This window comes from Lissotriton helveticus, chromosome 6 (assembly GCF_964261635.1).
Source record: "Lissotriton helveticus chromosome 6, aLisHel1.1, whole genome shotgun sequence".
Lineage (NCBI taxonomy): Eukaryota > Metazoa > Chordata > Amphibia > Caudata > Salamandridae > Lissotriton > Lissotriton helveticus.
The window spans coordinates 1,346,766,164-1,346,786,415 of NC_136067.1; positions in this window are offsets into that span (position 1 = coordinate 1,346,766,164).

A 20,252-nucleotide genomic window follows, 5' to 3' on the forward strand; every position below is an offset into this window, starting at 1 on the left:
TTGCTGTTCAGAAGCTGGTTTCCCAGTCTTCTTACCTTTCTTCTTGGAAGCTTGGGCCATTCTTTCAGGCTCCAACACTTCTTTTTCACCCAGCTTTTGGCTCTGTGTTCCAGTCTTGACACACACAATCACAGGGATGACCAGCATTGCTGCATGGGTTTTTAATTCTACCTCAGCCCATGCTGAGGTTTCTAGGTTATTACCAAGCAGACAGGCAGCTGGAAGCTTCGAAGAGACCACTACCTGTTTCAGGCCAGTAACCCCCCCCCCCCTAGTGTAATGTCACCATAGCCATGGCATAGTTAGTAGTAACACTGTCAGCGTTGGTGACTGGGTACGTTTTCCCAATCAGTATTGCTCTGGGGAAACCAGTGTGTCTATCACCATAGTGACACTGGCACCTGTGTCCCTCAGGGCCTCTATTCTAGTCCCATTGATCCAGGGGTACTGCACATACTTCTTTAATTTGGGTGGTCACACAGCTAAAGTGGCAAACTCAACTTCACCCTCTGTGACTAGAACTGCGTCAGTATGAACCATGATTTGCTCTGGGCACACTGTTGATCCAATCTGGAGACTGACTACACCAGAAGTAGCTGTCGGAGGACTAGGAGGCTTCTTGTTATGACAAGTAGCATCTCCAGTTATGTGTCCCAACGTCTTACAGTTGTGACACCAGGCCTTTAGGGGATCAAAGTTCTTCCCTTTGTATCTATTACTGGACTGGGAAGAGGTTTGGGACCCACCACCCTGTGCAGGTGTTTGGGGCCCTTTTGAAGACTCAGGCTTTTTATCTTTGGAGTTCTCACTCCCTTTCCCCTGGGGAGGTTTTATAACCCCTTTCTTTTGGTCAACCCCAATGGCTGTTTTTGTTTCCCTTGTCTTGACCCAGTGGTCTTGCCTTCTTTCCCAATTCTTGAGGAGAAATTAGATCTAGGTCTACCAAATGATGATGTAACTTTTCATTAGTGCAATTACTCAAAATATGTTTTTCATAAACAAATTGTAAAGTCCATTGAGTAGTCAACAAAGTCAATCCAGGATTGGTTTGGGGTTTTGTGAGCCCCCCTGAATCTAATTCTATATTCCTCAGTTGTGAGTCCAAAGCCCTCAATCAGAGCATTCTTCATGAGGTCATAACACCCAACATCTGCCCCTGTAAAGGTCAGGAGTCTGTCCCTGCAGTTACCAGGGAACAGTTTCCACAGGATTGCCCCCCAGTGTGACTTCTTCCTGTTCTCATTTTATAGGCCCTCTCAAAGGTTGTGAACCATTTTGTGATATCATCACCCTCTTCATATTTAGGGATAATCCCTTTGGAGATTTTAGGATCATAAGATTGCTCTTTATCCTTATTTAGTACATTTCTGCCACCATTGATGTGAGCTAAGCCCATCTCTGTTCTCTCTTTCTCTAGAGCAGGAGTCTGGTCTCCAGATCACATTTTTTGTCAACCTTACTAAAAAGGCTGGTCTCCTCATTGAGGCTGTCCTTAATGCCACTAGAAGTGCCTGACCCACCTGTGTGGGATTTAGGTACTGTGAGTTATATTCTTGGATTTAAGGGGTTGGTAGTTATCCTCATCCCCTCCCTCTTCTTCTTTATCTGATAGGTCTTCACCATTCTCAGAAGGTTGGTCCTTATCATACCCGCCAATAGCTCCTGTATCTTTTGTTTGGAGGGAAGGGACCCCATGGTAATATTTTGAAGTTTGCATTGAGACCATAACTCCCTAAATTCTAAGTGGAGACAAGCGGTGAGGTTGAGCTCCTCAACCTGGTTCTCAATGCCATGCAGGGCTAGACTGGCTGTAGTGGGCACCGGCCATTTTCCCGGGGGGGCTGCCAGGGTGGTAGCTGGTTTTGGACCCCAGGGGAGTTATTTTTGATACAGGGCAGTTTTTGCAGCATAGCTGCAATATCGGCCCGTAACATAAGAGGCCGAAACCGGCACCAGCAAATGGCTCGGCAGCACCCCCAATCCCCAGGGGCCGGCCGAGCACTCTGCCAGGGCCGGTTTTGGTTCCCAGTCCAGCCCTGATGCCATAGTTATCTTCGCTAAAAGCTTGGTTCTTGTAAAGAAACAGCCACATGGCCCATGGGGACTTTGTTGTATTTCACTAAGTTAGCATGAGCACGTCGTAGCTTGCCTGCTGCTTTTGCGCACGTTACTACACGTCTTTATTTTTTGCAATATTTCAGTAACTGGTTTCACATGAGAACTCATCACTGTGTTCGCTCTCTGTTCGCTCTCTGCATGTTTGACTGAACATTATGTGCAAGGTGAACAACAATGCCCCTTGTTATTTTGTTCTGGCCAGACCTTAGCCCTTAGACAAAACATACCGATGCAGCTGTTGTGTAGAAAAATGTACTTGGGTTTTATTAGAATACACGAATAGGTAGCACTCACTTGGAGAGGATTTTTTCAAGGGAGAAGAGCGAGACATCACCTATGATGTAGATCTACCATCTATAGGCTTAGGGTCTGCTGACAAAGCCTCGAGATCTTCTCCCATATAATACTTCTTCTTAGCAAGGGTACGAGGTTAGTCCATTGTCTTTCTATGATGACATCTCCCTTCATGATATATGGACTAGCTACTATGCTGACGGTGGGGCCGATTCACAGAACTAATCTGAGACAAAATCCTAAACTTACTACTTTTGGTGTTCACAGAAGGCATTTAGTAGGAGTAAAGTTAGTATTTTGTCTTAAAATAGTATTTTTTCTTAAGCTAGTATTTTGTCTTAAGTTAGTATTTTGTCTTAGGTTAGGATTTTATCTTTAGTTAGTATTTTGTCTTATATTTTGTTGAGACAAAATCCTAATTTAAGACAATATCCTAACTTAAGACAAAATTCTAATTTGAGACAAAATCCTAATTTAAGACAAAATACTAATTTAAGAAAAAATCCTAACTTAAGACAAAATACTAACTTAAGACAAAATACTCACTTTACTACTACTAAATGCCTTCTATGAATACCAAAAGTAGTAAATTTAGGACTTTGTCTCAGATTAATTCTGTGAATCGGCCCCAATATTTGTACTATGCATTTTCCTGCTTGTTGTGACATGTATACTGCATGTTAGGGCACGTTAGTTAAAATAAATATTTTAAACTGTTTTGTGTCTCTGTCAGATCCTATTTTGGACAAGTACAAGAGAGTGAGCGAAAGGGTGTGTCTTGTTACCGCAATTCCTGAGAGATCTGGGAGTGTTGTGTTTTGGGGTGTGTAATCCTTTGCTTCTCTGTGAGTGAGTAGGAGAGCAAGTAAGACACTATAGCTAGTCGGTACTAAGATGGTAGGAAGTCTCAGTCCCTATACACCAAGGTTCCATATTCCTACGCATAGTTCTGTATGTGTGCAGAATCTCTGCAACATGGTGCCACAACCGTTTGAACTGGTACTTATTCACGAGACCCCTGAGTAGCTCTTGTGCTTGTCCATATTATCCTCTCGCCGGTTTCCGGAGACGTACGTGGTGAGGGGACACGCCTCCTATATTGTTAGATTGATAGGTTTTTCAAGCTTGAATTTTAAAAGTTTTTGTTTCACTGTTATTACCTATTTTGCGCTACCGTTTTGTTTGTTTCTAATTTCCATTTCTGATATGGCACACGTGGTCACTATTGCGGCTCATAACCAAAGCTGCGGTCACAGCGTACTTGACTCAACAAGGAGTCTCTAATGCAGGGGCATGATTTCATTTTTGTTTTCTAAGTGGTCGCAGCTTACTGCTTCGATGTTTTTTACTCTTGGATTACATTTCCAGCAGTGGATGGGAATGATCATTTCTTTCATTAATATACACCAGCCGCGGTTCCTCGGAATTATCGTCCTTATTGATTACTTGAAGTTCCGTTGACAGCCTGGGAGCATATCCTTTGGTTTAATGGTGCCCTTCGTCACCCTGTTTCTGTGGTCTGTTTAGGCCCCTTATCAGTCGACGGGGCCACGTGACCTGTTTTGGCTGGTTTTACCCTGCATCCAAATTATCTTAATGTTACACTCGCAGAGCTATGTGAGTTACATACATCATTGATTCATGTACACAGAAGTGTCAAACAATTTATGTCACGTAATATACACGTGGCTCCATCTGGAGCCGCTCCTCAGGCACCTGGACATGGTGGTGGTCCTGTCATTAGTCCCATTATGATTAATTCGATGATGGGCAAACGTCCTCAGAATAGAGATGATCTGCCATATTGGTTGGCTGAAAAATTTGAGCAACTCGAGGCTGCTTTTCCACATACTACTCCAGTTGAGAAATACAGGATCCTTACGATGAGCTTACCGAGTGGTATTGTTCCCACTTCAGCTGATTGCACCACCTGGGGAACGGTGTTTGCTGCGGTGTATACACTGTGCTTTGGCACCCCCTTCATGAGCGTTCTACTGAGCATTCTGAAGAAGGTTCAAGATGAACACAGGGCTAGTTCAGCCCTGGAATTGGGGATGAGATTAGTGGGCATGTTCCCTAGTGTCTCCGATATGATTCTGGCCAATGTCAAAGGTGAAGCAGTTAGCTTGAAAGTGCGTCAACGCCTTTCGGCGGACGTTGATTGGTATCGGCAGTTACCGATCATTATTGCAGATGTGTATACATCATTGGGTCGCAATAGTTTGGGAGGAAGACCTTATACTCAGGTACAAAATAAGCCCCCTACGAAAAAGGAGGGTCGTCCCGTCTTTGCTAAAAAGGCCTTGAATGAAAATCATCAGCAGCAGAAGCCTGGTTCTCGAGCTGGTGTGCCACCACCGGACGCTGCTGAACGTAGATATGATTTGCGTGACTGCTCTAAAATCAAAACACCAGAGAGGTTTCAGGTTCCTGATCCTCGTTCAACTTGTTCCTTTCAGGAATCGTCGTATCAACAGGTGGGTGGGGGAGGATGACTGGATCACAGAGAGGACCAGTCTGAGCAACCAAGATTGGAGGTGGGATGTAACACTACTTGACAGCGCAGCGAAAGTTACCATAGTATAGTGCGGGAGGCACTCCACCAGTGTCTGGAGGCGAAAGCAACTGACGCATTCATTACAGTGGAAACAGCTGACACGAGAGTTGCACCCCTTGATAGGCTTTATGAGATAGGCCTCCAAATTGAGTGTGATATAAAAGGAAAATTAAGGGGGTCTTTTGGGACAACATTACTTCTTCCTATGACATTTTGTTGGCGGAGGTTGATTGGCCTCCCCTATTTGTTCTCGCTTCTTCTAAGTGGGAGGATGTTATTCTCCCGAGTTTTTCGCATTTTTACTCGGAGGAGACTAAATAAGCCTATGCGCCAGAGTGGGCTTTAGCCATTGCTCCGGCTGTGTATCGTAATCAGGTGGGTTGGGATAAAGATTCACCGGCACATGAAATTCCTTTGCGATCCATGCCAAAATCCCAACCCCAATATCCAATTAAGAGAGAAGCGAAAGCGTCGGTAAGTGAAATCTTGGCCCAGTTGGAATATCAGGGTGTAATTGAACCCTGTGTTTCATCCATGAATAATCCTCTTTTTCCGATATTGAAACTGGATGGTTCATATCGTATTGTTGTAGATTACTGTCATTTGAACAGTCATGTTCGTACCTTTGCGGTACAGAACACCCACAGCTATGTGTTAGTCATTGCCATTGTTTGCAAAAAATATAAAACGAATCTTGATATCTCCAATGGTTTTCATAGTCACAATTTGGCTCTTGATAGCCGTGACTTGACATCCTTCAGCGTTCTCGGCAATCATAAAAGGTATACGCGCTTGCCTATGGGATATAAACATAGTCTCTGTCTCTGCAATTTTGCGGCACGCATAGTGTCTGTTTTACATTAAATTGTGGTAAAGACAAGCATTATGTGTTTTTAAAATACCCCTCACACACTATGATTCCCATAGTGTCATGCTTCATCATTGGGGTCTTCCCGCCCCTCTACGGGGCGGAGCGTGCTACGACCTACGGACTACGCTGGAGCACTTTTTATTTTTAAAGACAGACTGTGTGTGGTGTGACAAATGTGTAAGTGATAAGGGGTGTAGGGATTGAAGTGTAAGAAAGTTAAAAATTTCCTGGCTAGTAGAAAAAATTATGTATTCGCTTTTCTTGCTGGAAATGTTAAAAAGGGGTTGTGGTAGGGCTATGTGATGCACCCTACTTGGTCGACATGTTTCGTAAGCAGTCCCCTGCTGCTTTACTCATCAGGACCTCTGTTAATCCCTACTGTACTCAGATAACTCACTAATTGTGGTATGCCTACTTTCCTAAAATAGAGTAGCAAAAATCGGCTACTCTATTTAACATCAGGGCTTGAGTTTGGCCCTCAAAAAAGAAAATGTTTACCCAATGTGGTCTTTAACCAGTAAAAGGTCTTCTCCTCATTCCGCACCCGTGCTGCTCCGTGGATCGGGGGCGGAATGAGAAGACCTTTTACTGGTTAAAGACCACATTGGGTCAACATTTTCTTTTTTGAGGGCCAAACTCAAGCCCTGATGTTAAATAGAGTAGCCGATTTTTGCTACTCTATTTTAGGAAAGTAGGCATACCACAATTAGTGAGTTATCTGAGTACAGTTGGGATTAGCAGAGGTCCTGATGAGTAAAGCAGCAGGGGACTGCTTACGAAACTTGTCGACCAAGTAGGGTGCATCAGATAGCCCTACCACAACCCCTTTTTAACATTTCCAGCAAGAGAAGGGAATAAATCATTTTTTCTAGTAGCCAGGAAATGTTTAACTTTCTTACACTTCAATCCCTACACCCCTATCACTTACACATTTGTCACACCACACATAGGGGCCGATTAGGATGGCGGACGGACTTGCGTCCGTCCGCCACCCCTGAGTAGGAGGGACCGTCCGCATGGGCAGCGGCGGTCCCTCCATGGCAATTAGGATGTGACCGCCACCCTGGCGGTCACATCCTGTATGTTTTACATTGCGGCGAGTGCTGCTTGAAGCAGCACCCGCCGCAATGTAAAAAACGAAAGCTGTGCATTTGCATGCACAAAGCTGCAGGCATCGCACGGTGCCTGCCGCTTCGTGCACGCAAAGGCAGGGGGGTACCATAGGTACCCCCCATGTGCACCCCCCACGCAACCTTCACCCAGGGGGCCCGCAACGGGCCCCCAAAGTGATTGTCCGTATGCTTTTCCACGGCGGAAAAGCCGCCGTGGAAAAGCATTACTTTCCCTACATCCTAATATGGCTGGCGGTGTCTGATAGACACCACCAGCCATGTTAGTGCTTTTCCGCCGTGGTCGCCTTCCGACCGCGGCGGAAAAGCGCGGACACATTGTGAGACCCACCAGCCATCCTGATTTGGCGGTGGGTCTTTCAGGCCTCCTCGGCGGATTTCCCGCATACTCCGGGCCGGCGGTGGCTTCCGCCGGCCCGGAGTATGCGGAAAATCCGCCATCATAATGACCCCCATAGTCTGTCTTCAAAAATAAAAAGTGCTCCCGCGTAGTCCGTAGGTCGTAGCACGGCCCGCCCCGTAGAGGGACGGGAAGACCCCAATGATGAAGCATGACACTATGGGAATCATAGTGTGTGAGCGGTATTTTAAAAACACATAGTGCTTGTCTTTACCATCTACAAAGACTAGCCACACACACTATGTTCACATTGCACTTTAAAAATAAAAAATAGTAATTCACAACACCCATTGATAGAATCCCATTGTTTGAGTATCTAGTTCAGGAGGTCGATTCTATCACTCCTACCTCTACCCTCCCTCCTTTGTTTATTGAAGTTACATTAAATTGACCCTGACGCTTCCTCATACGTCAATGACATTTATTTGATGGATGATGAATTAATACTGCATCTTGTGCGTGTGGACCGCATCATAATGTCTTTTGCAGACTCGGGGTACAAATTCAACTTTGCCAAGTCACATATTGCCTGTTTCGCAGTTCTTTTTCTTGGTTCCAAACTCATCAATGAAGGTAGGGGGTTGGTCCCCCACTTTCTGGAGAAATATGCACAAATGCAACCTCCATCGACTCTTAAAAAATTGAAATCTTTGCTGTTTTTTTTTAATTTTGGGAGGACATACATTCCTGATTATGCCCAGCATATCAAACCTCTTTACTCGTTGATACAGCCTTGATTCTCGGCTTCCTGTTGGTTTCCGGAACTGTCAGGGCTCGGGTGGCTTGCGGTCTAGGGCCCGCCCCACGCAGCTTTCAGGGTTACCTGTGTGGCAAGATGCATCTGCCATCCTTGGGAGGGCGTTGGTGGCTGATGTGTTCTAGGCCTGCTTGTTCTTCTGCCCTGCATCCTTGTTAGGCTATCTGTATTGATTGCCTTCCCTTAAAACGCTGCCTAATAGCGTTCCGCCTAATGCGTGAGGTTTGGCATGTAGAAAGCGTCCGCCTAATGCGTGAGCTTTAGTAGACTGGTCGCGTACGTCAGCGCCGTAGGCACGCTAACCTACGCGACCGCGCCCTGTCTCCTGTGCTCACTATTCTGATTGCTTCTTAGGTGTGGCTGTGGATTCTTCTAGCTCCCCATCCTGTTTTGTGGCAGATCCTGTATTTTGGCTGTAAATACTCCGGAGGCTTTCGGAGATCGTTCCAGGGGGCGTGGCAGGTTCCAGCTTCCTCAGCTTACAGGTTTCCTGACGAGCAGAGTCGTTTTTGAGAGTCCAGAGGTGACGTACTGACCTTCAGTGAAGTAGAGTAGGTCGTACTCTACAGGTAGGGAATTCTAAATCTGTGTTCATGGCGCAAATTATCAAAAGGTATTTATTATAACTGCTATTTACAATGATGATTTAAATGCACAGAAATTCTGATTCTCTTCATGTGTTTTTGCTTTGAACTATGCAAGGCTTTCTCATTAATGGAAAAGGTTGTGTAACTTATTTTGAGAAGAGTAACGCTAATTAAAGGCGCGTACATGTTATGTCAATTACAGAGTTATTTTGGCGCAATTCTTTGTTGAAACTTTTGGCGAATTGGCCTAAAGAGATGTTACAGAAGTTAATGTAAAAATCTGCACATTGTTTTCAGAGACTTCTTTTCGAACTTAAGTAAAGGGGTTATTTACTGAGTTGTAATGTTATTTCCTGTAAGGAAGAATCTGTCGCAATTCACAAGAGGTGAGAACAAACAACCTTGTGAATAAGAGTGTGGTAAATGAATGCAAAAGTACAAGAAGTCTATTGGATTCATAGAGTGTTATTTTAGAGGCTTGTGTTCCAGAACATTCTCACTTTGGTTTAAAGGAACTTTAGATTACTTTGGATTCTAGGATATTTGTTACTAACTTTTCCTTTCCAGATCTCCTTCCCTGCTGTTCCCTTCCTAATTCCCTTTTCCCCCCCGCTTGATCACTCCAAGATTCTGTGTATTTACTACATTCGGAATTGGAGGTATCGAGAGGTGGGTCCTTATAACTTCACGACAGATCCTGAGGAAGACTTCGCCTGACAGGAACATACTGCAATTCTTCGGTCTCCGCCGTCTGATCTGCTTGCGTCCAACATCTTGATAACACATGACAATTCTACGAATCTGGTCATAAGGATTGTACCTGGCGCGTTAGGCTTCACCTACTTGACGTAAAATGAAGGGGATATGGTCCCCATAGCTTATAAATCACATTTGTACATTTTGGCTGAGATGCGTTTCTCTTCTACAGAAAAAAATGTGACTGCAGTCCAGATGGAGTCAATAGTTCAGGAGACCAATGTACCCTTGGAGGCTTGGGCAGTACAATGAAAGGTAAAAGGAGCCTGCAAGGGATTTGATTTGGAACAAACTTTTGTTAGTAAAAAATTATTCATGGAGTTGGTCCTTGCGGAACAAACACCAAAGTGTCATTATACAACATCAATCAATGAAATTTCTTAACATAACACGGGAGGACCTAAGGGTATGAAAATATATATTTTTATATAGTGAGCAAATATCAACAAGCATTTGCAATGCAATAGGTCTCGCATTAGGAAAGTGTGAGCTATTGGTATTGTGAATGACCATTTTTTTAAATATGTGTTGGCTTTGAAAATATATAAATTAATAGCATTGTTATTCACAAAGCCAGTAGCTTACACTTTCCTAATGTGAGTCCTATTGGCTATGGCAATGCTTGTTGGTAGCAAGCAAGGACAGTGCTGTTGTGGTGCTGAGTGATGATGTGGTTGGGCTGAGTGATGTGGTGGTGTATTAGAGTGATGTGGTGGTGTCCCAGAGTGATGTGGTGGTGTCCCCCCGAGTGATGTGGTGGTGTTCCCGAGTGATGTGGTGGTGCTCCTGAGTGATGTGGTGGTGTTCCTGAGTGATGTGGTGGTGTCCCCGAGTGATGTGGTGGTGTCCCCGAGTGATGTGGTGGTGTCCCTGAGTGATGTGGTAGTGTCCCTGAGTGATGTGGTGGTGCCCCTGAGTGGTGCCTCTGAGTGATGTGGTGGTGCCCCTGAGTGATGTGGTGGTGTCCCTGAGTGATGTGGTGGTGTCCCTGAGTGATGTGGTGGTGTCCCTGAGTGACGTGGTGGTGTTCCTGAGTGATATGGTGGTGTTCCTGAGTGATGTGGCGGTGTCCCTGAGTGATGTGGTGGTGCCCCTGAGTGATGTGGTGGTGCCCCTGAGTGATGTGGTGGGGTTCCCGAGTGATGTGGTGGTGTTCCTGAGTGATGTGGTGGTGTCCCCGAGTGATGTGATGTTGTCCCCGAGTGATGTGGTGGTGTCCCAGAGTGATGTGGTGGTGTCCCCGAGTGATGTGGTGATGTCCCCGAGTGATGTGGTGGTGCCCCTGAGTGATGTGGTGGTGTCTCTGAGTGATGTGGTGGTGTTTCTGAGTGATGTGGTGGTGTCCCTGAGTGATGTGGTGGTGCCCCTGAGTGATGTGGTGGTGCCCCTAAGTGATGTGGTGGTGTCCCTTAGTGATGTGGTGGTGTCCCTTAGTGATGTGGTGGTGTCCCTTAGTGAGAGTGATATGGTGATGTTTCTGAGTGACGTGGATGTGTTCCTGAGTGATGAGATGGTGCCCCTGAGTGGTGCCCCTGAGTGATGTGGTGGTGTCCCTGAGTGATGTGGTCGCGTCCCTCAGTGATATGGTGGTGTCCCTGAGTGATGTGGTGGTGCCCCTGAGTGATGTGGTGGTGTCCCTGAGTGATGTGGTGGTGTCCCTGAGTGATGTGGCGGTGTCCCTGAGTGATGTGGTGGTGTCCCCAAGTGATGTGGTGGTGCCCCTGAGTGATGTGGTGGTGTTCCTGAGTGATGTGGTGGTGTCCCCGAGTGATGTGGTGGTGTCCCTGAGTGATGTAGTGGTGTCCCTGAGTGATGTGGTGGTGCCCGTGAGTGATGTGGTGGTGTTCTTGAGTGATGTGGTGGTGTCCCCGAGTGATGTGGTGGTGTCCCCGAGTGATGTGGTGGTGTTCCTGGGTGATGTGGTGGTGCCCCTGAGTGGTGCCCCCGAGTGATGTGGTGGTGTCCCCGAGTGATGTGGTGGTGTCCCTGTGTGATGTGGTGGTGTTCCTGAGTGATGTGGTGGTGTCCCTGAGTGATGTGGTGGTGCACCTGAGTGGTGTCCCTGAGTGATGTGGTGGTGCCCCCGAGTGGTGCCCCTGAGCGATGTGGTGGTGTTCCTGAGCGATGTGGTGGTGTTCCTGAGTGATGTGGTGGTGTTCCTGAGTGATGTGGTGGTGCCCCTGAGTGATGTGGTGGTGTTCCTGAGTGATGTGGTGGTGTTCCTGAGTGATGTGGTGGTGTCCCAGAGTGATGTGCTGGTGTTCCTGAGTGATGTGGAGGTGTCCCAGAGTGATGTGGTGGTGTCCCAGAGTGATGTGGTGGTGTCCCCGAGTGTCCCCGAGTGATGTGGTGGTGCCCGTGAGTGATGTGGTGGTGCCCCTGAGTGATGTGGTGGTGTCCCTGAGTGATGTGGTGATGTCCCCGAGTGATGTGGTGGTGTCCCCGAGTGATGTAGTGGTGTTCCCGAGTGATGTGGTGGTGTCCCTGAGTGATGTGGTGGTGGCCCTGAGTGGTGTCCCCGAGTGATGTGGTGGTGCCCCTGAGTGGTGCCCCTGAGTGATGTTGTGGTGTTCTCGAGTGATATGGTGGTGTCCCTGAGTGATGTGGTGGTGTCCCTGAGTGATGTGGTGGTGCCCCTGAGTGATGAGGTGTTGTCCCTGAGTGATGTGGTGGTGCCCCTGAGTGATGTGGTGGTGTTCCTGAGTGATGTGGTGGTGTCCCCGAGTGATGTGTTGGTGTCCCCGAGTGATGTGGTGGTGTCGCCGAGTGATGTGGTGGTGTCCCTGAGTGATGTGGTGGTGCACCTGAGTGTTGTCCCTAAGTGATGTGGTGGTGCCCCCGAGTGGTGCCCCTGAGTGATGTGGTGGTGTTCCTGAGCGATGTGGTGGTGTTCCTGAGTGATGTGGTGGTGTTCCTGAGTGATGTGGTGGTGCCCCTGAGTGATGTGGTGGTGTTCCTGAGTGATGTGGTGGTGTCCCAGAGTGATGTGCTGGTGTCCCTGAGTGATGTGGTGGTGTCCCAGAGTGATGTGGTGGTGTCCCAGAGTGATGTGGTGGTGTTCCTGAGTGATGTGGTGGTGCCCCTGAGTGATGTGGTGGTGTTCCTGAGTGATGTGGTGGTGTTCCTGAGTGATGTGGTGGTGTCCCAGAGTGATGTGCTGGTGTCCCCGAGTGATGTGGTGGTGTTCCTGGGTGATGTGGTGGTGCCCCTGAGTGATGTGGTGGTGTCCCCGAGTGATGTGGTGGTGTCCCCGAGTGATGTGGTGGTGTCGCTGTGTGATGTGGTGGTGTTCCTGAGTGATGTGGTGGTGTCCCTGAGTGATGTGGTGGTGCACCTGAGTGGTGTCCCTGAGTGATGTGGTGGTGCCCCCGAGTGGTGCCCCTGAGCGATGTGGTGGTGTTCCTGAGCGATGTGGTGGTGTTCCTGAGTGATGTGGTGGTGTTCCTGAGTGATGTGGTGGTGCCCCTGAGTGATGTGGTGGTGTTCCTGAGTGATGTGGTGGTGTTCCTGAGTGATGTGGTGGTGTCCCAGAGTGATGTGCTGGTGTTCCTGAGTGATGTGGAGGTGTCCCAGAGTGATGTGGTGGTGTCCCAGAGTGATGTGGTGGTGTCCCCGAGTGTCCCCGAGTGATGTGGTGGTGCCCGTGAGTGATGTGGTGGTGCCCCTGAGTGATGTGGTGGTGTCCCTGAGTGATGTGGTGATGTCCCCGAGTGATGTGGTGGTGTCCCCGAGTGATGTAGTGGTGTTCCCGAGTGATGTGGTGGTGTCCCTGAGTGATGTGGTGGTGGCCCTGAGTGGTGCCCCTGAGTGATGTGGTGGTGTTCCTGAGCGATGTGGTGGTGTTCCTGAGTGATGTGGTGGTGTTCCTGAGTGATGTGGTGGTGCCCCTGAGTGATGTGGTGGTGTTCCTGAGTGATGTGGTGGTGTCCCAGAGTGATGTGCTGGTGTTCCTGAGTGATGTGGTGGTGTCCCAGAGTGATGTGGTGGTGTCCCAGAGTGATGTGGTGGTGTTCCCGAGTGATGTGGTGGTGCCCCTGAGTGATGTGGTGGTGTTCCTGAGTGATGTGGTGGTGTTCCTGAGTGATGTGGTGGTGTCCCAGAGTGATGTGCTGGTGTCCCCGAGTGATGTGGTGGTGTTCCTGGGTGATGTGGTGGTGCCCCTGAGTGGTGCCCCTGAGTGATGTGGTGGTGTCCCCGAGTGATGTGGTGGTGTCCCCGAGTGATGTGGTGGTGTCCCTGTGTGATGTGGTGGTGTTCCTGAGTGATGTGGTGGTGTCCCTGAGTGATGTGGTGGTGCACCTGAGTGGTGTCCCTGAGTGATGTGGTGGTGCCCCCGACTGGTGCCCCTGAGCGATGTGGTGGTGTTCCTGAGCGATGTGGTGGTGTTCCTGAGTGATGTGGTGGTGTTCCTGAGTGATGTGGTGGTGTCCCAGAGTGATGTGATGGTGTCCCAGAGTGATGTGGTGGTGTTCCTGAGTGATGTGGTGGTGCCCCTGAGTGATGTGGTGGTGTTCCTGAGTGATGTGGTGGTGTTCCTGAGTGATGTGGTGGTGTCCCAGAGTGATGTGCTGGTGTCCCCGAGTGATGTGGTGGTGTTCCTGGGTGATGTGGTGGTGCCCCTGAGTGGTGCCCCTGAGTGATGTGGTGGTGTCCCCGAGTGATGTGGTGGTGTCCCCGAGTGATGTGGTGGTGTCCCTGTGTGATGTGGTGGTGTTCCTGAGTGATGTGGTGGTGTCCCTGAGTGATGTGGTGGTGCACCTGAGTGGTGTCCCTGAGTGATGTGGTGGTGCCCCCGAGTGGTGCCCCTGAGCGATGTGGTGGTGTTCCTGAGCGATGTGGTGGTGTTCCTGAGTGATGTGGTGGTGTTCCTGAGTGATGTGGTGGTGCCCCTGAGTGATGTGGTGGTGTTCCTGAGTGATGTGGTGGTGTTCCTGAGTGATGTGGTGGTGTCCCAGAGTGATGTGCTGGTGTTCCTGAGTGATGTGGAGGTGTCCCAGAGTGATGTGGTGGTGTCCCAGAGTGATGTGGTGGTGTCCCCGAGTGTCCCCGAGTGATGTGGTGGTGCCCGTGAGTGATGTGGTGGTGCCCCTGAGTGATGTGGTGGTGTCCCTGAGTGATGTGGTGATGTCCCCGAGTGATGTGGTGGTGTCCCCGAGTGATGTAGTGGTGTTCCCGAGTGATGTCGTGGTGTCCCTGAGTGATGTGGTGGTGGCCCTGAGTGGTGCCCCTGAGTGATGTGGTGGTGTTCCTGAGCGATGTGGTGGTGTTCCTGAGTGATGTGGTGGTGTTCCTGAGTGATGTGGTGGTGCCCCTGAGTGATGTGGTGGTGTTCCTGAGTGATGTGGTGGTGTCCCAGAGTGATGTGGTGGTGTTCCTGAGTGATGTGGTGGTGCCCCTGAGTGATGTGGTGGTGTTCCTGAGTGATGTGGTGGTGTTCCTGAGTGATGTGGTGGTGTCCCAGAGTGATGTGCTGGTGTCCCCGAGTGATGTGGTGGTGTTCCTGGGTGATGTGGTGGTGCCCCTGAGTGGTGCCCCTGAGTGATGTGGTGGTGTCCCCGAGTGATGTGGTGGTGTCCCCGAGTGATGTGGTGGTGTCCCCGTGTGATGTGGTGGTGTTCCTGAGTGATGTGGTGGTGTCCCTGAGTGATGTGGTGGTGCACCTGAGTGGTGTCCCTGAGTGATGTGGTGGTGCCCCCGAGTGGTGCCCCTGAGCGATGTGGTGGTGTTCCTGAGCGATGTGGTGGTGTTCCTGAGTGATGTGGTGGTGTTCCTGAGTGATGTGGTGGTGCCCCTGAGTGATGTGGTGGTGTTCCTGAGTGATGTGGTGGTGTTCCTGAGTGATGTGGTGGTGTCCCAGAGTGATGTGCTGGTGTTCCTGAGTGATGTGGAGGTGTCCCAGAGTGATGTGGTGGTGTCCCAGAGTGATGTGGTGGTGTCCCCGAGTGTCCCCGAGTGATGTGGTGGTGCCCGTGAGTGATGTGGTGGTGCCCCTGAGTGATGTGGTGGTGTCCCTGAGTGATGTGGTGATGTCCCCGAGTGATGTGGTGGTGTCCCCGAGTGATGTAGTGGTGTTCCCGAGTGATGTGGTGGTGTCCCTGAGTGATGTGGTGGTGGCCCTGAGTGGTGCCCCTGAGTGATGTGGTGGTGTTCCTGAGCGATGTGGTGGTGTTCCTGAGTGATGTGGTGGTGTTCCTGAGTGATGTGGTGGTGCCCCTGAGTGATGTGGTGGTGTTCCTGAGTGATGTGGTGGTGTCCCAGAGTGATGTGCTGGTGTTCCTGAGTGATGTGGTGGTGTCCCAGAGTGATGTGGTGGTGTCCCAGAGTGATGTGGTGGTGTTCCTGAGTGATGTGGTGGTGCCCCTGAGTGATGTGGTGGTGTTCCTGAGTGATGTGGTGGTGTTCCTGAGTGATGTGGTGGTGTCCCAGAGTGATGTGCTGGTGTCCCCGAGTGATGTGGTGGTGTTCCTGGGTGATGTGGTGGTGCCCCTGAGTGGTGCCCCTGAGTGATGTGGTGGTGTCCCCGAGTGATGTGGTGGTGTCCCCGAGTGATGTGGTGGTGTCCCTGTGTGATGTGGTGGTGTTCCTGAGTGATGTGGTGGTGTCCCTGAGTGATGTGGTGGTGCACCTGAGTGGTGTCCCTGAGTGATGTGGTGGTGCCCCCGAGTGGTGCCCCTGAGCGATGTGGTGGTGTTCCTGAGCGATGTGGTGGTGTTCCTGAGTGATGTGGTGGTGTTCCTGAGTGATGTGGTGGTGCCCCTGAGTGATGTGGTGGTGTTCCTGAGTGATGTGGTGGTGTTCCTGAGTGATGTGGTGGTGTCCCAGAGTGATGTGCTGGTGTTCCTGAGTGATGTGGTGGTGTCCCAGAGTGATGTGGTGGTGTCCCAGAGTGATGTGGTGGTGTCCCCGAGTGTCCCCGAGTGATGTGGTGGTGCCCGTGAGTGATGTGGTGGTGCCCCTGAGTGATGTGGTGGTGTCCCTGAGTGATGTGGTGATGTCCCCGAGTGATGTGGTGGTGTCCCCGAGTGATGTAGTGGTGTTCCCGAGTGATGTGGTGGTGTCCCTGAGTGATGTGGTGGTGGCCCTGAGTGGTGTCCCCGAGTGATGTGGTGGTGCCCCTGAGTGGTGCCCCTGAGTGATGTTGTGGTGTTCTCGAGTGATATGGTGGTGTCCCTGAGTGATGTGGTGGTGTCCCTGAGTGATGTGGTGGTGCCCCTGAGTGATGAGGTGTTGTCCCTGAGTGATGTGGTGGTGCCCCTGAGTGATGTGGTGGTGTTCCTGAGTGATGTGGTGGTGTCCCCGAGTGATGCGGTGGTGCCCCCGAGTTATGTGGTGGTGCCTGTGAGTGATGTGGTGGTGTCCCCGAGTGATGTGTTGGTGTCCCCGAGTGATGTGGTGGTGTCGCCGAGTGATGTGGTGGTGTCCCTGAGTGATGTGGTGGTGCACCTGAGTGTTGTCCCTAAGTGATGTGGTGGTGCCCCCGAGTGGTGCCCCTGAGTGATGTGGTGGTGTTCCTGAGCGATGTGGTGGTGTTCCTGAGTGATGTGGTGGTGTTCCTGAGTGATGTGGTGGTGCCCCTGAGTGATGTGGTGGTGTTCCTGAGTGATGTGGTGGTGTCCCAGAGTGATGTGCTGGTGTTCCTGAGTGATGTGGTGGTGTCCCAGAGTGATGTGGTGGTGTCCCAGAGTGATGTGGTGGTGTCCCCGAGTGATGTGGCGGTGCCCGTGAGTGATGTGGTGGTGCCCCTGAGTGATGTGGTGGTGCCCCTGAGTGATGTGGTGATGTCCCCGAGTGATGTGGTGGTGTCCCCGAGTGATGTAGTGGTGTTCCCGAGTGATGTGGTGGTGTCCCTGAGTGATTTGGTGGTGTCCCTGAGTTTTGTCCCCTAGTGATGTGGTGGTGCCCCTGAGTGATGTTGTGGTGTTCCCGAGTGATGTGGTGGTGTCCCTGAGTGATGTGGTGGTGTCCCTGAGTGATGTGGTGGTGTCCCTGAGTGATGAGGTGTTGTCCCTGAGTGATGTGGTGGTGCCCCTGAGTGATGTGGTGGTGTTCCTGAGTGATGTGGTGGTGTCCCCGAGTGATGCGGTGGTGCCCCCGAGTTATGTGGTGGTGCCTGTGAGTGATGTGGTGGTGTCCCCGAGTGATGTGTTTATGTCCCTGAGTGATGTGGTGGTGTCCCCGAGTGATGTGTTGGTGTTCCTGAGTGATGTGGTGGTGTCCCTGAGTGATGTGGTGGTGCCCCTGAATGGTGTCCCCGAGTGATGTGGTGGGGCCCCTGAGTGGTGCCCCTGAGTGATGTTGTGGTGTTCCTGAGTGATGTGGTGGTGTTCCTGAGTGATGTGGTGGTGTTCCTGGGTGATGTGGTGGTGTCCCTGAGTGATGTGATGGTGTCCCTGACTGATGTGGTGGTGTTCCTGAGTGATGTGCTAGTGTCCCAGAGTGATGTGGTTGTGTCCCGGAGTGATGTGATGGTGTCCCCGAGTGATGTGGTGATGTTCCTGAGTGATGTGGTGGTGTTCCTGAGTGATGTGGTGGTGCCCCTGAGTGATGTGGTGGTGTCTCAGTGATGTGGCGGTGCCCCTGAGTGATGTGGTGGTGTCCCCGAGTGATGTGGTGGTGTTCCTGAGTGATGTGGTGGTGTTCCTGAGTGATGTGGTGGTGTTCCTGAGTGATGTGGTGGTGTTCCCGAGGGATGTGGTGGTGTTCCCGAGTGATGTGGGGGTGTTCCTGAGTGATATGTTGGTGTCCCTGAGTGATGTGGTGGTGTCCCTGAGTGATATGGTGGTGCCTGTGAGTGATGTGGTGGTGTTCCTGAGTGATATGGTGGTGCCTGTGAGTGATGCGGTGGTGCCCCCGAGTTATGTGGTGGTGCCTGTGAGTGATGTGGTGGTGTCCCCGAGTGATGTGTTGGTGTCCCCGAGTGATGTGGTGGTGTCGCCGAGTGATGTGGTGGTGTCCCTGAGTGATGTGGTGGTGCACCTGAGTGTTGTCCCTAAGTGATGTGGTGGTGCCCCCGAGTGGTGCCCCTGAGTGATGTGGTGGTGTTCCTGAGCGATGTGGTGGTGTTCCTGAGCGATGTGGTGGTGTTCCTGAGTGATGTGGTGGTGTTCCTGAGTGATGTGGTGGTGCCCCTGAGTGATGTGGTGGTGTTCCTGAGTGATGTGGTGGTGTCCCAGAGTGATGTGCTGGTGTTCCTGAGTGATGTGGTGGTGTCCCAGAGTGATGTGGTGGTGTCCCAGAGTGATGTGGTGGTGTCCCCGAGTGATGTGGCGGTGCCCGTGAGTGATGTGGCGGTGCCCGTGAGTGATGTGGTGGTGCCCCTGAGTGATGTGGTGGTGCCCCTGAGTGATGTGGTGATGTCCCCGAGTGATGTGGTGGTGTCCCCGAGTGATGTAGTGGTGTTCCCGAGTGATGTGGTGGTGTCCCTGAGTGATTTGGTGGTGTCCCTGAGTTTTGTCCCCTAGTGATGTGGTGGTGCCCCTGAGTGATGTTGTGGTGTTCCCGAGTGATGTGGTGGTGTCCCTGAGTGATGTGGTGGTGTCCCTGAGTGATGTGGTGGTGTCCCTGAGTGATGAGGTGTTGTCCCTGAGTGATGTGGTGGTGTTCCTGAGTGATGTGGTGGTGTCCCCGAGTGATGCGGTGGTGCCCCCGAGTTATGTGGTGGTGCCTGTGAGTGATGTGGTGGTGTCCCCGAGTGATGTGTTTATGTCCCTGAGTGATGTGGTGGTGTCCCCGAGTGATGTGTTGGTGTTCCTGAGTGATGTGGTGGTGTCCCTGAGTGATGTGGTGGTGCCCCTGAATGGTGTCCCCGAGTGATGTGGTGGTGCCCCTGAGTGGTGCCCCTGAGTGATGTTGTGGTGTTCCTGAGTGATGTGGTGGTGTTCCTGAGTGATGTGGTGGTGTTCCTGGGTGATGTGGTGGTGTCCCTGAGTGATGTGGTGGTGTCCCTGACTGATGTGGTGGTGTTCCTGAGTGATGTGCTAGTGTCCCAGAGTGATGTGGTGGTGTCCCGGAGTGATGTGATGGTGTCCCCGAGTGATGTGGTGATGTTCCTGAGTGATGTGGTGGTGTTCCTGAGTGATGTGGTGGTGCCCCTGAGTGATGTGGTGGTGTCTCAGTGATGTGGCGGTGCCCCTGAGTGATGTGGTGGTGTCCCCGAGTGATGTGGTGGTGTTCCGGAGTGATGTGGTGGTGTTCCTGAGTGATGTGGTGGTGTTCCCGAGGGATGTGGTGGTGTTCCCGAGTGATGTGGGGGTGTTCCTGAGTGATATGTTGGTGTCCCTGAGTGATGTGGTGGTGTCCCTGAGTGATATGGTGGTGCCTGTGAGTGATGTGGTGGTGTTCCTGAGTGATGTGGTGGTGTCCCAGAGTGATATGGTGATGTCCCTGAGTGATGTGGTGGTGTCCCTGAGTGATGTTGTGGTGCCCCTGAGTGGTGCCCCTGATTGATGTGGTGGTGTAGTGATGTGGCGGTGTTCCTGAGTGATGTGGTGGTGTCCCTGAGTGATGTGGTGGTGTCCCTGAGTGATATGGTGGTGTCCCGGAGTGATGTGGTGGTGTCCCTGAGTGATGTTGTGGTGCCGCTGAGTGGTGCCCCTGATTGATGTGGTGGTGTAGTGATGTGGCGGTGTTCCCGAGTGATGTAGTGGTGTTCCTGAGTGATATGGTGGTGTTCCTGAGTGATGTGGTGGTGTCCCTGAGTGATGTGGTGGTGCCCCTGAGTGATGTGCTGGTGCCCCTGAGTGATGTGGTGGGGTTCCCGAGTGATGTGGTGGGGTTCCCGAG